Consider the following 18,209-nt stretch of genomic DNA (forward strand, 5'->3'; position numbering starts at 1 on the left):
GTTGGTGAGCTTCTCCGACAGTTTATCCAAATATCAGGATGGAGGGCTGTCAGAAGTAGAAAAGAGAGGAATAAGAGATCTGGGATAAGTAGGGAAGCCATGGGTACTGCTGTCCTCTCGCCTCAAATTCTGGAGTGAAAGGCAACAGAGGAACCAAGTTATGAAAAGCTGTTTGATATGCTTTGGATTTATTTCCTCTTGAACCACTTGCTGGGTGTGTGTGTGTGTGTGTGTGTGTGTGTGCTGGGGTCCTGTAGGTCTACTTTCCCCTCCCTCAATGGTGCCCTGGGGACAGCAAAACATGCTGCCCACAGTGTGAGGAAGCAGGGCCAACAATTATCTGGAGTGATTTTATGTAATCAAGTGAATTAGGGGCCAAATCTGACTGTAGCTCCCATCATCTTGATGCAATTGGCTTTGGGGCAGGAAAAGGGGGTCTAGTTGCTCTTAGGAAAAGGGAAGGTGTGAGAGGGGGACCTGGAAGTCTTTCCAATCCCTTAAGGAAGTTAAGATGGAAAGACAGGGCAATGGAAATTAAGATTCATAATCTTTTCCTAACTTTGCTCACTTGGTTTCAGGGGAATATATTCTTTCTCCTCCCTAAAGTGGAAGGGATGAACACAGGGGAGGGAAATTCACTATCTTCTATATGTTAAGATGAACTTGCTAAAGGTACACACTCTTGTTCGAGAAAAGCAGTATAAAAGGATTGGGACAGTTCTTTTATTTTTCCTTCTTTAGGAGCTTCTGTTTTAAATTCCTCTTCCTTTTAAATTCCTCTTCTCACACATCCACATGTAGTCACTCTCTGTGTATCTCAGTCTGAAAAGCAGAAACATCAGACATCCATAGTTTGACAAATAAAACTAAACCCTCTTGTATTTGAGTTTTGGAAAAATTTGGCCTCTGGCCTTCCCTCCAGTGGGTTCCATTCTTTGCTCTTTCCCCAAAACTCTCCTTTGCCTTGGACCTGACCACCTGGAATGGGATCAGGCTCTCGGAGATGAGTGGGATGTCCAGTGTAGGGGGCCAACCTGAGCCCCTAGCTCTAGCTGTCTTGACCCACTGGACGCTGCTACAGCCTCACTGGGAAGCTGAGGGTCAGGGCTTTTATTGAAGTTGGATTGAACAGTGGGGAAAGCCTGGGGGAGGGTGGGGAAGACAGCCCAGGTTCATGGGGAGGACACAGCATTTTCTCTCCCATCGCCTTTATATTCGGCAGCGCCTCTGACCTCTCCCCCACCTCCAGCTCCGACCCTCCCAAGCCAGCCCTAGCTCAGCCCCCTGTCTCCAGACAGGATGCCACAGCTTCTGTGGGGCTGGGGATTTCTTGCCCCGAGTAATGGGAGAGGCAAGGCGCATGAATGCCTGCTAGCGTATTGTGTGTGTCTCTCCAATGGCTAAGTAAAAAGAAGACGGGGTGAAACCGGCAACACCAATCTTCCAAGGTCCTTCTCTCCAAGCACCAGGAGATCCCCACAGGTCAAAAATCCCCTTGACATGTAAGTAGTTAGCACTCATATGCTCTGGGGGCAAGGAGCACAGCAATTTCAACTCTATCTCTATTTGCCATTCAATTTTTATTTCAACGCCCCGTCTTGGGGAGGGAAGGCGGGAAATCCAATCAGGAGCGGTGAACTTCTGCTTGGGGAAAAAACTAGAGTATCTGAGCCGAGGAGAGTACCTGGGGAACGAAGAAACTTGTCTCCCAAAGGAGACAAGAGACTCTTTCTCTAAGAGTGGAGAAAGTGAGCCTGGGGGCGGGGGCGGGGGTGGGGGAAGGACTGAGGAACTTTGCTTGTCTGAGGGCCTCTCACTGCCGCTTGTGTGAAGTTTCCTACAAAGTTTTCTCTGCAATCTGTGCATTAGCTTTTTTTGAGCATAGACTTGGCGGATTGCAAACCAGGGACGCCTTCCCGCTGTTAGATGTATGTATCTGTGTGTATTTGGGGGACCACTAAGGAAGACAAACAGTTAAGGGTTTCTCCGGAGCTTGGGGTCAGGGTACCCTCTGCTAGGCACGGTTTGTCTGCTTTTCTAAGACTAGAGAGACTGATTCTGAAGGGGTGCTATGGTGGGGAGGAGAAGCCTGCTGGGGCAATTTTACCATCTTTTTCTCAGCTTTCTGCCCAGTCCTGGGGAAGTGTGGTTCACAAAGCCACTTCTCATGGTTTTCCACAGCTTCTATCTGCACCCCACCTTTGGAGAGCTAATTTTTATGAAAATGTTCCCCTTTCAAGAAATTCTTTTTAGGCTTGGAAAAAGAGATGGAGGAACCCCCAACTTCAGCGGCCATCAGCGCAGCGGGAATATTTATTACCTCTCTGGATATCATTACCTAAGAATACAATTTTATGAACTTCCTAATCTGTTAGCTTGATTTATCTGGGTGGGTAGGGGCCCAAAATAAACATTTAGGGGATTTAGTAGGAAAAAAAGTCTTTGCCTGTGACCAGTCTTTCTGATGGAACTGACCACCCCCCTTGCATGCTTTTTCTGCATCCCATCTCACTAGCCCCAGTTTAATTTTTCTCCTGCAGCATGTGGCAGCTTTGAGTATCCAAGTTTTAGTTGCTTCTTGAGAATTAAAAAGGGTAATGTGCACTGTTTGAACCAGACACCTGGAGGGCTCTCTCAGCCGCCTTAAAATCTGTGCAGTTCCCAGAACTCGGATCCCCTTTGGACTTGGGGAGCAGAGAGAAACCGAGGTCTGCTCACTGCCTCCCAGGTCCAGGAGCCTCTTCTCTGGCTTGGCTCTCCTCTACGCCTCAGGATTTTCCTGCTCTTCTCTCTGGTGTCAGCTCTGTAGTTTCTTTGAACAACAGGGTCCTTCCAGAAGCCAAGCCCACAACCACAACCATGCCTGCAGGCCCAGCTAACTGATGAATTAGGAGGCAGGGGAGACAAGGATGGGTAGGAAGAGTCTCAGAGGATGTTTGAGGAAGAGTAGGGCCACATAGTCTAATAAACCTAAAGGGACTGTTTTAACTTCCCAGTCCCCATCAGCAATTGCCAGATTCCCTGAGATGTAGGGTCCTGTAGGATCCACTCTGCAACCGTGATGGGAATGGGTCCAGTCCAAAGAACTGCCCCTCTACTCACTCCTTTCTGACCCTGTCTTTGCAGCATCAGAGTTTGGGAGAGGGAAGTATATTTGAACTTGGGGCGGAGAAACCCTAAATCACAGCATGTGGGAGGCTCTGCCAAACAGCTCAATCCTAGGTTCCTGCTCCCGGGGGTGCCTCTGGCTTCCCAGGAAGCTGGGCCTAAGAGAACAGGGCACAAAGCAGCTGCCTGCATTCGGGGGTCCTCGCTCCCCTCCTGGCAGCGGCCAGGGTCTGGAAGAAGCCGAAATGGGGCCAGCCCGACAAAGACCGCGAGAGGCCGACCGGCGGCCCGGCTTCTGCTCTGGGTTCCACGCCGAGTCTGCTGCGGGTGCGGTGTCGCCTTCAGCTGGGTCACGACCCCCAGCTCTCACGGAGGACAATAGGGCGCGGGGCGGGGGCCGGGGGCTGCGTGGCCGGCCAAGCGGGTTCACTGAGCAGTGAACTCCGCTCCACCTCCCGGGGCTCGTCCTTCAGAGCCCAAGCTCACTTTGCTTCCCCCATTCTACCTTCCATTTTTTCGTGGAAAATGGAGCGGGCCTCTCGGTTGCTCTTTGACCGATCAACTCCCCACCACCAAATAAGGAGACTTTATTTCCTTTGGAAAGGAAAGGATAGTTTTCTCTGACTCACAAGAGCAGGAAATGGGACCCTCTCACAAGATTTTTGTGGGGACCGATGGAGAGGAGAGATCTCAGTCAGTAGTAGAAACATTTCCAAACCCCGAAGAATCCCGGGTCATCAAACCAACAGTCTCTTCTGTGTCAGAGGAATTTCAGGCCCAGAATGGGTCCACTCCGCACCTCAGCCCAAATCCTGTGAAGAATTGCCTCCCTCCTCCCCTGGCCTTTGTCTCTGAATGCCAGGTTAGGATTAGGACTCTTACAAAACGGGAGGCACCTTCTCCAGTCCCATGGACAGGGGACAGGGCTGGGTTATCCATGGGGGTGTGGAAATGAGTCACTTGGGAGATGGCCCCCAACCAGTTTGTTCTTGTTCTGAGGTGTCACCCCACTCCCATGACTGCCTGGCTCCTGTTTTGACTCTGTCCCTTTGGGCAGGAATGCAGTGTTTGTAACTTTCTACATGTGGAGTTTTTCCACTCAGCTGGAACAGACCTTGGTAATTAAGGTTACAGAACAGGGCTTGAGTTCCAGCAGGAGGAGAGAAGAGCTGGGGAGAGGAGAAAATGGAGGAGGTATGGACTATTCCCCATGGGCGTTTGTTCCTGCTTTTACCGGCCCTTCTCCACACCCCACCTCATCCCTCTTCTGCCTGACTCCACTCAGAGGGGAGACGGGGAGATTTGAGCTTCCCAGCTGGAAACCTCTCTTCTTGGACTTGGTCTTTCTGATAATTTTGAACCATTTTGGGATGTGACTGCCTCCGTGTCTGTCTCTGCTCAGCATTTTCAAGGAAGCCTAGTGTCCCTGCTGCTTTCTATGTTCCGTATTTCCTCCGGTTGGTTCTTGCTCCTCTGCCCTCTCATCCCCCAATAATCCTCTGGGACAGCCCCCAGCTCCAGTGCTCCTCCTGGAACTCCCCTCCCTTGAGAATGCAGAAGAGGAACCAAAAGGTAGGGGGTGGCAATCTGGGAGGGACATTTGAGGTTCAAAGGTTCCTGGCTGAGCTTCCAGTCCAGGTCACCTCAGGGACCGATCTGACTGCTCCAGAGTGGCCCCTGGGCCAGCAGCAAATAGAACAAGATTTTATAGCCCCAGGGCAGATGTTGGCTTAGCCGTCTCACCCGGATTCCACCAAAGAGGCTCCAATCCCCACCACACCTTTGTTCTCTTTCCTTTTTCCCCTCCTCCCCCTCCTCTTCCTCCGTTTGATCCTGCCTTTCCCCCTCAAATTATTCCTTTAGATCTGGAAGCATCTGTTCCTGCCTGCCCCTCCCCCTCCCCTCTTTCCCTCCTTCCCCCTCCCTCCCTCTCTAGCAAAGAAGCCCCCAAATGGAGGGCCTCTGGCCTCTAGCCTGTTCTGTTACCTCAGAGCCCAGAGACCTTTGAGGCCAAACCTTGAGACCCCTCCCAACCCCCGGTCCCTTTCATTTCATTCTCTCAGCTGGAGAGGGTCCTGGAATTGCACAGTTTGAGTCTTGGCCCCCAGGGACCAGTCTCTTCTCTTACTGGGTCAGTTATCCATTAAATTCAGGCATAAGCACTGTAGTCGAAGGGTTTGGTGCTGAATTATTTAGATTATTGCCCCAATTCTCTGCTGGGCTTTTTTTGGACTCTGGATTTTGAACATATCTTCATATTCTGACCATAGAGGGGAGATGGCCTTTTCTAATCCTCTCTACCTGGTCATTCTTTATTACCTTCCCGTGCCCCTTCCCTTGATTGCAAAGTCATTTTCTGAGCAATTAGCATTTCCCTCAATACCCCTCAGAATTCTGTAATCTAACAGAGGAGGCCAAGGCATTGTTCATACTATACACACGGAAGGGTCTCTTTTCTCTGTCTTCCAAAAAATAAAAAAGAAGCCAAGAAATGACTGCCTCACATCCTCCTTGCCTCCACTCATATCCAGGAATATGTGGTCTCCAAAGCTTGATGGAGAGGGTGGTAAACTTAATCAAGGTGAACAATAGCTTGTCTTATCCTCTTAGTCAATCCAGTTGGATTTTAGTCTGGATAATGCCAGCCCAAGACTCTTGAACTCTGTCTGCTAGACCTGTCTGTAGCAAGAACACACGTTATATTCCAGAGCACCAGACTGGAATAATCCCAAGGTCCTTGCCCTAGTACCCACAGTTGAAAACCAGTAGAAAAGATTAAATCCTTCTCCGTCCCTTCCTTCCAGCTCTGTCTTGAGATTCAGCCCTGCTTGGGATTCTGCCCCTCTTCTCTCTTTGTAGATCGGTGGTTGGCCAAAAGCCCCAGATTCATGCTCCCGTTGCTCTGCCACTCGGTTACCATGACAATAAGAGGCAACTGAACTCGCCACCCACTCCAGGTGGTTGGATAGACCCAGACCAGCCAGGATGGTCTCTGGGGGAACCTGATCTAAGAAAGACACTGGAGATGAGAGCCTGTATTTTGTTATAGCATCTTTGCTAATTAGTCAGGATGGAAGAGGGAAAACTGGGGAGAGAGTCTCTCTCTGCACTCTATAATTTCATACAGTCCTTTCTCTCTGCATACGTGTTTGCCTAGAGGTACACCGTCAAAACAAGCATGAGGCAAGGACCTCAACACATTCATTTTTTCTGTTTATAAATGCATGGGAGGTGATTTTGCTGAAGGTCTGCATGTGTGTATGTGTGCGTGTGTGCGGAGAGGCTCTGAGTGATAGAGAAGAATAACGTCCCAAGTATAGCACCTGTGAAGTAGGTTTTTTGACTTATCACTGATGTTGCTGGTGACAGAGGTTTTTGCTGTCCTCTCTTCCTCATACACTGCTTTAAAAGGCCTGCCCCTTGGCCTGAAGGCCATGTGGCCTGAGGACTCACTCTTGATCCTACAACTTGGCTCCAGAGGCCTGGGGTGGTTATATAAGAAGAAGGCAGGAGTCAGAGACATCTGGAAGATCAGATTCCTCACTTAATGCTCTCACTTACATGTCAAAGTTAAATCAAAACCACAAACATTTATCTAACCCTTCAATCTACACTATTCTGCTCATAGGCAGGGCCTGGGAAACCACCACCACCACCAGGACAATAGCAGCAGCAACTGCACGGTAGCTGTCTCCTAGGGTTCTTAATTGCCTTGGGATTAAGTGGATAAATGTATGAAAAGCACTTAGATGAGTGCTTGGCATATAGTAAGGTTTCAGTAAGTGCTGCTGCTGCTAAGTCGCTTCAGTAAGTGCTAGCTGTTATTATTATTAACAATAATAGGCATTTTCTTAAGGGCTTACTATGTACCAGGCGGTATGCTAAATTTATTTCATTTGAATCTTATAATAACACTGCAAGGAAGTTGTGTCCCTATTTTACACAAGGGGAAGCTGAGTGAGGCCCAAGAGGCTGATGATATGCCCCATTGGCAGAACCAGGACTCCAATCAGACTTGCCTGACCCCAGAGTGGGCACTCTGAACCATTTCTCTGCTTCTGATGAACTTGGACACTGCTTTAGGCTGGGACTGAGTTTGGCAGGGAGCACTGATGAGGATGTGGGTACAGCAGCAGCCTGAGGGTGAGCAGAACCTAACCTGGGCTTTGCTACTTGCCTTGGTCTTGCCTTAGGTTCTTGTCCCTAGCAGCTATAGGCTCTGACGGTTGTTCACAAATTTTTGGTCTTAGAACCCCTTTATACTCTTAAATATTATTAGAATCTCCAAGAGCTCTTTTTATATGGGTCATACCTATCAATATTTACCTTACTAGAAACGAAAACTGGAACTTTAAAAAAAAAAGTCTTTTAAAACAATGATAATCTGTTGCATGTTGTCATAACTTCTTAAAAAAATTTTAATTGGATGTCATAACTTTTTTTGAAAAAACTATTTTAAAAAACAATTTAGTGAGAAAAATGTCATTGTTTTACATTGAAGCATATCTTTTAAATGTCTAGCTTAATAGAAAGTGATTGGATCCTCATATCTGTTTCTCCTTTCAATTTGTTATGATACAGTTTATGTTTGAAGTATATGAAGTACATAGCCTCATGCAGATATATATTGGAAAAGAAAGGAGTTCACAGAACTCTTGAAAGGATATCCAGGACCCCCAGGGATCCTTGGGCCGCACTTTAAGAACCACGGATCTAACCAACTGAGACAACCAGCAGAACTCACTTCATAATAACTATATCGAACATCTTTTTTGCTCTTGATTGTTGCTTCTAACTCCAAGACTCCGTCATTTCACTAGTTCAGGCTGTATTCGAATTGCGTTATCTTAGGCAATTACTCATTTTTTTCTATCCCATATTTTAAATTAGATAGATAAATAGATTGGCATGCATGCATACAAATATTTATATGTTATACATGTTATTGGTGGATATTCATTATTTTATTTTGAATATGTAGAGTAAAATATAGATTTATGGATAAAATAGTTTTTATGTTTAGCATAGTTTGACCTGGGCAGCTTAGCTATTCCTATCAATCTTGTTTTTCCAAAGCGGAAACTGAGCCAAAGAGGGGTGATGTGACTTGCTGAAGATGACATGCTCAGTGTGCAGTGGATAGGAGATCAGAACTCCTGTCCTCTGACTCCAGCACCTGTGCTCACTGTGCAGGAACCTTCCCTCCGAAGACATGGCTGCATAACACATGCATGAAGGTAGCTGGGTGCCATACACTGTTTATGGAAGTATATGTGATGGTTTTAGTTATCTGAACATATTTATGTATGAAAGGGAAAAAAATCTTGTATCCCTGGGTGTGAAGTTGCAGTTTTATTGAGAGGCACAAGGCACCAGCTTGCCAATGGTTTTCCTTCCTTACAAAACTCACTGTGTGTCTGTGGTCTTGGGCTTGATCTAATTTTAGGGACACTTACTCCTTTCAAATCCTCTGTTGGTACATTCTCACAAGGGGTATGCAGATAGCCCGGTTCTTCATATGAACACACTGAACAGGCACACCTGGAGATAACAATCTGATCCCCTTTTTTTTTTTTTTACCCTGGACATCATGCACAACCTCCTGTATTTTCAAAATAAGTGATCTACAAGGGTATAACCGAAAGACGCATAGCTGTGTGAACGGAGGTGTGTATGTGTCTCTGCGGATGCAAATGTGGAACCCTTGGGTGTCCATATACTTGTCTAGGTAAGCACCATGCAAATGTACAAGCAACTGGAGCCTCAGTAATTTCATTAATCTGATAGGGATTTATTCACAAATTCTATATTTTATGACTGCATGAGGTTCATGTTTATGCACAGTCCAATGAGAAGAACCCTAGGTGGGAAGCAGGCTGTTGGAATTCTAGTCAGGGCTTTCTGCTCCCAGTTGCCTTAAACAAATCACTTACCTGGTGAGGGCCTTCCACCTCCTCATCCACATAATGGGGGAATAATGAGAGTTTCAGCTACATCTCCAGATGGAGAGTGCAGTGGGGAAAGAATAGGAGATGTCTGTGAGAATGTGATTCTTTCATACTATGGAAAAATCCAAACAAAATCAAGAGAGAATAATATAATCAAACATTCACATACCCATCACCTCACTTTAACAGGGATCAACCCATGGTCAATCTAATTTCACCTAGTTTGAGCCCAACACTTCCTCATCCACTTTTAAGCAAACCCCAGACATCACATTGTTTCTTATGTGAACAATTCAATAAATATCTCTAAAAGATAAAAATCATTTTTAACAACCTAACTACAATATGATTATCATACTGACCTGAAAAATGTCAGCCATTTTTTTTAGCTTTTAAAGTGTGAGAAAGGTCTAAAAATGCAGAGCAGCTGCCTTCCCTATGCCTCATGCTCAGGGTTGATTAATGTTAATAAGGGAAAATGAGGAAAATGGGAAGGAAAGGATGAAGTTTCCTTTTTTATTTCTTTCTTAAAATCCCAGTTCACCTCCAGAAACTCCCCTCTCCTCATTAGGGCCATTAAAAATGGACTGAGAGGGGACCGTGGAGGTCTAGATTGCTAGAGGCAGCCAGAAGGGGCCCTTGGAAGACTGCAGACTTCATCTTGGAAGAAAATAGTTGTTGAGCCAGAGGGAGTCTGAGCAGAGGGCCTGCCCAACCATTTCCAGCATCAGATTTCACCTTTGGCTTGCCAGGCATTTGAGAGATGTCTGAAGTCTCATTGGAGTTACTGATCTCTAAAGACATGCAGATACATGTAATAGCATCCTTATACAGAAACCCAAAGGAGATATGCGCAGAGGCACAGGCAAATCTACCTGTTCATACACAGGTCATGTACAAACACATGCAAGCATTCAGAGACAGATGTAAATGTACGAGTAGATGTACACCCAGGTGTGTGGGAAAACACAGAGACATAACCCAAACACTCAGACATATGTGAGTATGCAGGGATACAAAAACATGCAAGTCATGGAAAAAAATATACAAAAAGCCAAATACAAAAGCCCAGAGACATGCAAATGCATTTGGGGCCATTTTTACATATGAGCAGTTAATGTAGCCAAGCCCCATTCTAGCTGGCTCCTTCCCTCTCAGCCTATAAATTGACCAAATATTGGCCAAAGCTACACCCTGAGTCACATTCATGCAAATGTGCACCTAAGAGAAATTGTCCCAAGGGCTTCCCATTGCTCCTGCTAGCACAAGTTTTCTCTCTCTCAATCCTCTGTCTCCCAGAAAGACAAAGACTAAGGGTAGTATGGCATGGTATGTATGTGTGTATGTGTCCATATGAACATGTGTTTCTTTGTTCTAATGAGTCAGCTTGATGAGAACAGAAGGGCGCTAGCCACATACAGACTGCAAGTCACTGCAGGCTGATGAGAGAACGTTGCTTTGCCTACTCTGTGCTGCAGCTATAGGTTAGACTGATATTTTGGGGGAATTGATTGACCCAAGTGGGTATTTTGGCATCTTATAGACATGACTGAGAGTGCTTTCTTTGAGCCTGAGTGAGGCTGTCAGTTGTCTGGGTTTGATTTTTTTGAGTGAACTTACCAATCAATTCAAAGAATAATGGTGATGGAACTGAGTTGATCAGGTGGTTGACTAGGCCTCACATGGCCACAGAGTGATTCTGAGTCAAAAACGATGGGCAGAATCTGACAGTTTAAAAACAGGATCCATCAATTAAACAGAAAGAAACCAGTGGGGCTGTTTGGCACTCTGTTCACCCAAACCAGTCAACTGATTAAAATGTTCTCATTTCAACCAATTTGTGCAAGATGCACCCACAGCACCTGAGGGTCAGGGAACCCAAAAGGCTTTGCATCGAAAGCTGGATGTACACCAAGATCTAAAAGAGGAAAGGGCTGTATTCGTGGCTGTACACTTGGAAGAAAAAAGTTCTGATGCAAGGCTGTGTGTGATTGCATGAGTGCTTGTATCTGGACCTGTGTCTACTTATAACTAATAACACTGGCAAGACAGTAAAAGCTGTGTATCATAACTGGTGCTTTCTTTTCATGTGGAATCACAGAATGTTAGGTATTGAAGGAACCTTTAGAGTTCATGTAGAAACTGAGACTTGGAGAGCTTTAGGTTTTTGTTTTTTTGTTTCGTTATTTATTTTTTGGCCATACCCTACAGCAGGTGGGATCTTAGTGCCCTGACCAGGGATCAAACATGCGCCACCTGCATTGGAAGTTCGGAGTCTTAACTAGTGGACCACTAGGGAAGTCCTAAGGTGTGGAGAGTTTTAAATGACTTGTCCAAGGTCACACAGTGAATGAACAGCTGAGACACATCTAGACACCATATTTGTTAAGGCTGTCATAACAAACTACCCACAGAGTAGGTGGCTAAAACAATAGAAATTTATTTTTTTCACATTTCTGGAGGCTAGAAGTCCAAGACCAAAGTGTTGGTATGGTTGAATCCTTTAGAAGCCTCTCTCGTGATCTTTTTCACATGGTCTTGGGGTCCACCTGGTTTTTCTGTGTCCTAATCTCTTCCTTGGACATCAGCCAAGTTGAATTAAGTTCCGCCACTATGTCCTCATTTTGTCTTGATTATCTCTTTAAAGGCCCCATATCTAAATACAGTCACATTCTCCAGTACTGGGGGGTTAAGACTTCAACATAGGAATTTGGGGTGACACAAAGCCTAAAACAAACATCAAGTCCCGAGACCCCATGCTGCTAAGTCGCTTCAGTCATGTCCGACTCTGTGCGACCCAAAAGACAGAAGCCCACAGGCTCCCCAGTCCCTGGGATTCTCGAGGCAAGAACACTGGAGTGGGTTGCCATTTCCTTCTCCAATACATGAAAGTGAAAAGTGAAAGTGAAGTTGCTCAGTCGTATCCGACTCTTAGCGACCTCATGGACTGCAGCCCACCAGGCTCCTCTGTCCATGGGATTTTCCAGGCAAGAGTGCTGGAGTGGGGTGCCATTGCCTTCTCTCTAGACCCCCCCTAGTCCAGTGCTATTGTGCCCACATCAAACTGATAAGTGATCTGGTGAATTTTGTTCCTGAATTGATTTAATTTTGTTTGGTTCCTTAGAGATGGGAAAGTTGGTTGGGGCCAACACAAGATTTAAAAATGTATTCCGGAGCCAAAGCCCAGTGGTAAACTGAGTAAGCATTGTCTGAGGACTCTGGAATTAGACAGACCACCAAACACTGGGAAAAGGAAGTTTCCAACCAGAATCTGTGGACTAGAAGGAACCATGTGAGGTTAACTTGACCGTCTCAGGGGGGTGAGAATTACCTGATATGTTCAGAGAACACAGGTGTCTAACAATGTTCATGACTGGCAAATTCTTCTTATATATCATCAGCATTCTTTGTGCTAAGTTCAACCCTCTTCCCTTTCCTCCAGTCCCCAAAATTGGACAATAAGAGTTTTTCCTTGGGAGCTTGAGGAAGGCTTGATGATATATTAAGGAAAAACTTTCTATTCAAGATAGCCTTTTTTCTTTATCTTATTTTCCCGGAGGTAGGATGTCAGAGGCAAAAAAAAAAAAAAAAATGTGCACTCATCCCTTTGTTCTTTGCCCCGAGACCTTCAGCCCCTCTCCAGGTCTTGAGCAGCTCTAGAGAGTGGATTGAGGGGAACTGATACATAATGTGGCACAGAAACAAGGGTCTTCCCCTGTTTATTAGAGAATCCCTCTAATTTCACAGGGCTTCCCTGGTGGCTTAGATAGTAAAGAATCCACCTTTAATGCAGGAAACCCAGGTTCAATCCCTGGGTCAGGAAGATCCCCTGGAGAAGGCAATGGCTACCCACTCCAGTATTCTTGCCTGGAGAAGTCCATGGACAGAGGAGCCTGGCAGGCCATAGTCCGTGGGGTCACAAAGAGTCAGATATGACTGAGTGACTAACACTTTCTAATTTCACAGAAATCACAGATGGGCTCCAATGGGATTGTGGAGTGTGGTGTGGGTATGATAAGGCATGTGCCAAAAAAGTGGCCATAACCAAGCAAGAAAGTCCACATTATCATGATGGTTGGTATCTCTGTTCTCTGCCATGGGAATCAAGCTCAAATTCTGGGTTTTGGAGGAAGAACTTACAAAAGTATCTAGCTGAAACGCAAAGACAGCCAGGTGCAGTGTGGTATACTGGGAAGGATGGCTTGAGGATCAGAATGCTTGGGTTCTGGTCTCTGTCTGAGCCTCAGTTTCCCTTCCTTTACAATGAAGTGGTTCGATTAGGTTATCACTCAGATCCTTCCAGCTCTGAAACTAAGCAAAAACTAGAGGATGCTGGGGGGCAGGGAAGGAATACTCTTTGTAGCAAATCAAATGATGGACTATGTGTCTCTGTGAACCAAACCAGGCACAGAAAACTCTCCATCTTCATTCCAGAGTTGGTGGGGGTTGGAGGAGTGGGGGTGTTAGCTGTGGTGTCTCCTCATTTGACAACTCAACCTTCCGCACAGGGCCCCTGCAGACACACCATGGGGAGCTGTCTCCCTTGAGGATTCTGCCCCTGAGGGGAGGGAGGCAAAGACAAGATGGGGCAGGACAATGGGGAGGGTGTCTGGAGGATGCCAGCAGCCAGGTGAAAACAGGGATATCAGCCCACTCTCTGCTTAGCTTCAAAAATCAGAATAAAGGGATCCAATTTTATAGCTTTCATCTGAAGTTAATGGATAATGAGATGCAGGATCAGCCTTATGCAGTGATGCAGTATAAAGCCCCTGGGAAAGCTCTGTTTTCCCCCTCCCCAATTATCCCGCCACTGAAATGCCTTAAGTTCCACCGTTAGAGCACATGGTGTTAAGTGCAGTCCTCTGCACATCACATCCTTTAAAATACAAAAGCACCGCTGGGATACTTTATCAAACAAGGCTAGAACCAGAAAAGTAGTGTTTAGCGGGGATGCTCAGGGAGACGAGGGGCTCTGAAGATTAATCTCTAGATGCTTCTCAGTTTCACGTTGACTGAGCCTTACAAGAAAGCTAGACTCTGCCTGGGGAAGTGGGAACTCAAGAACTCCACTAGAGATGAGGTGCCTCAACTCTGGCTCTATCTCCAGTCTTGGGAAAGGGTTGGACTGTAAGTGGTAAGGCTAGTCATCATGCTGAAAGAAAAAATCACAGACTGCCAATAAAGTAGAACTCAGGGAGATGGAAATTTTGAGTTATGTGCATTTGGATCTACCACTGCAGAAGCCAGTATAGAAGTTCCTCACAGGGCCGCCTCTGCACGTCCAGAGGATGTCAAACTATTAAAAAAAATTTTTTTTTCCTTTACCTGGTTATATTCTTTTTTTTTTTTTTTTTTTAAACCCAGGAGGCATGACTTGGAACTATGAAAACCTAGCAGATGGGGAAACACACAGCCAGGGTTCAAACCTGGCTAAGCGACCTTGGGCAGATGACTTAACCTTTCTGAGACTACATTTCCTCATCAAATTCAGTATAAAGCACCTGACATATAGTAATCCTCTATAAATGGAAGCTATTATAGTTATGAGTATTGAGAGGGCTTCAGGACACTACCCATGAATTGGAACTGAGTCATGGAATGAAAAATTACCATATTCGGAACAAATCAGAAGCCCCGACCCTGATAATTCATGCATAATCTTCTCACTGCATGGAATCCAGTCTTTCCCCAACTTAATTTGACCTCTCAAAAATGGGCGATAAAAGAGGAAGAATGCATTCTGGACTCTTCTAAGCAGCCTGGAAACCTTAGGTTTAGGGCAAAGATGGTCTTCCCCAGAGACAGGATGGGTGGCTGTCTTCATGATATGGTTTTAAGAAAAATTGTACACCACCCTCACACAAATCTGTATTATGCCACCTGCCATGGATCTGAAATTCCATCATCATAGCTACTTCTTTCCACCTGGGCAATGGCTCCTGCAGACCCCTACCTAAAAGCACACAATTTCCTGGGAGGATGTACATGTGCACACATTGGTTAAGGTTTCCTAATCTGGCAATCCGGCTTTTACCCCATGGATACTGAGCTGGAACTCAGGATAAGTAAGCTTTGATAGGACTGGGGATATAGAAAGGCTAGAGGCGTACAGTGGAAAGTATGGGCAGCAGAAAGACATGAGGACCAGAAAAAGAAGAAAAGACACCCAAAGAGCTAGGGGACCTGCTAAGAAGGGCCACTATATCACCTAGGGTTTAAAGAGGCAAAAAGTAAATGCAATTCTAACTTTTCCAGTTTGCCTTGATACTGACTTTATCTGAGTCTTGCACCCTCCACCCTGGACTGGCTTCTTTCCAGGAGCAATTGTGTACTTGGGTGGAGGGAGAGGTGGAGGGCTGCCCTCAGCGTTCCGGCTGTCTAAGTAGCAACACCCAGGATCTCAATGACTGGCCAAGCAGCTTTGTCTCTGACCAAGGCTACCATGACAGCCACGTCAGTTCTCCACCCAGGGTTGGGGCTGAGCACTGAGTAACTAGGAGTGTGCTCTGCACATTACTGGGATTCCTGGGGGCCTTTTAGAATCTGTCATCCAAAAACATGTGTCTGGTTTGTGTTTTAATTATAATCTGTGAAAAGATGAAAAAAAAATTGTTAGTCACTCAGTCATATTTGACTCTTTGCAACCCTATGGATTGTAGTCTGTCAGTCTCCTCTGTCCATGGAATTCTCCAGGCAAGAATACTAGAATGGATTGCCATTCCTTTCTCCAGGGGATCTTCCCAACCCAGGGATCGAACCTAGGCCTCCTGCATTGACGGCAGATTCTTTACCATCTGAGCCACCAGGGAAGCCCCTGTGGCTTCTATTGCCAAAAAAGCCAATAGACATGTGGGGCCTGGCACCTCCGAGATCTGGTCTAAACAGGTCTGAAGGCCCCTGATGTTGCTATGTTTGCAGGACGGGCGATCCTCCTACACTTGATTCAGATGTTCTGGCATCATGGCAGCACAAGTTCTCTCTTTAACCTGATCTGCCTAGAAACTGTGCAGGCAGTTTCTGCCCCCAAAAAGGGCAATTAGAGAAGTAAGAATTGGATTCCTCCCACATTATCCTAAATATCACTGTGATGTCAGGGAGACAATATTAATACTTACAACTCTTCTCCTCCCAACTTCCCAACTCTCTCCTCCAACTTCCCAAACAGGAATGGAAAAGGCTGGGAACAGGAGAGAAGAATTGGGACTGGAGAGACTGTTAAGCAGGTGTAAAACACTGGGGGAGGGGTTCTGTAAACACTCCATCTCAGAGAGGGTGACTTTGTGGATGGGAGGAGGAGAGGGAGCTGAAGGGTGGTAATTAGCTTATTATTGTCTCCCCTGGGTGTTGTGAGAATTCCTTAGGAGACACTTGTAAAAAAGCAGAGGGAAGACAGTAAATACACATCTAATGATATGCTAAATAAATTATTATTGTTATTATTATGACTATTATTATAGCCATTGCAACTTGCTCCTTGCATCCAAGTTTCCACTAGAGATGGGAATTGGTCCCCTTATAGCCAGGCCTCCACTCTGCCAAGATGCCCCCAGACTCTCCCACCCTCAGGAATTACTGGAATAATTGGGCAGAGGAGACCAGGCTTCAGTTAACAGCCAGTTGCCTGGTTTCTGCAGGAGAGCAGATAAGGAGCTTGCAGAAACGTGCAAGGCCTCAGCCTGGTGCCTGTGATCCAGCAGGAAAGCAGGAAAAGGGATTTGCCTAGAAAGGCAGGGCTTGTACCTGGAGAGGAACTTTCTGACTCCCAAGCAAGGGGACTCAGAGAGGACAACAAGCAGACAACTGGGGATGGGTCACAGAAAGAAAGGGTAAATAAATATATCAATTAGGGATGCCCAACCCAGAGATCCTGGTCTTCCCAGCTCCCTATCATCCTGGCGACCGTCCACACTGTGTATGTGCCTTTGCTGGGGACAGAGCAGATTGTTTTTATCAGCTTTTCAAGGGGGTCTGGGACCCAGAAACAGCTAAGAGTCATTCCAGCCCAGGTAAAGGGACCCAACCTCTCCAGGCTCAACAATGTACAGTTGACTGCCTGGGTCTCTTCGTTTCCTGCCTTTTGGCCAAAGACGGTTGTTATTTGAACCCTGCAGGTTCTGAGGTTTATAGCAAACCGTCCCCACCTCCTGGCCTGAGCCTAGAGACACCTGCCCAGAGTCCAGCTTAGGCAAACATATGTAAATGTCAGCCCCTCAACTCTCTCTCTGCATTTCCGTAAAGAAAGTAGCCACAATCCATCGGTGGGCATTAGGTGTTGGAGGGTGGGGGTACAGATTGTCTGCAGAGGAAACTGTCAAAAACTGGGGGACTAGAAATGAGATTCCAGATTTAACTTAGCCCACTCTCCAGACTTCAGTCCCTTATCCAGACCCCAGGCAGATTGCCTCTAAGTGTTCTGAGAGGAAATAGAAACCAAAGCAGGGGCCTCCCTGCTTCAAGCCTTGATGGGATCCTGCAGACCTGAATCCTCACTAGATGGGGATCTCTGAACCTGACTATCTCACCCCATGCCAGTGACTGCCTGCCCCCAACTCCCAGAAGGAATTATTCTACAGGGACCGAAGCAGGGGGATTATGACAATTAAGAAATAACTATATGAAACAACCTAAATGTTACTGCAGCAGAAAATATGAACCTTTTTAAAGTTAAAAAAATTTTTTGGATAACTTTATTTATTTATATTCTTGGCTGTGCTGGGTCTTTGTCGTTGCATAGGCTTTTCTCTGGTTGTAGCAAGTGGGGGCTACTCTCTAGTGGTGATGTGCCGGCTTCTCATTGCTGTGGCTTCTCTTGTTGCAGAGCACAGGCTCTAGGGCGTGGGGGCTTCAGTAGTCGTGGCACTTGGGCTCAGTAATTGGGCTCCCGGGCTCTAGAGCACAGGCTTGATCATTTGTGGTGCATGGGCTTAGTTGCTCTGTGGCATGTGGAATCTTCCCAGACCAGGGATTGAACCCATGTCTCCCACATTTGCAGGTGGATTCTTTACCACTGAGCCACCTAGGAAGCCCCATCTCAAATTTTTTTAAACATTAATTCTGATCAGTTTGGTAGCATCCACAGAGCAGGCCTGAGGCATCTGGCATTTCCTCAGCCAGGCTAACTGCCTCCAGCTGATTTATGTTTATTTCATTTGT

The sequence above is a fragment of the Bubalus kerabau genome, chromosome 1, assembly GCF_029407905.1.
Source record: "Bubalus kerabau isolate K-KA32 ecotype Philippines breed swamp buffalo chromosome 1, PCC_UOA_SB_1v2, whole genome shotgun sequence".
NCBI classification, from domain to species: domain Eukaryota; kingdom Metazoa; phylum Chordata; class Mammalia; order Artiodactyla; family Bovidae; genus Bubalus; species Bubalus kerabau.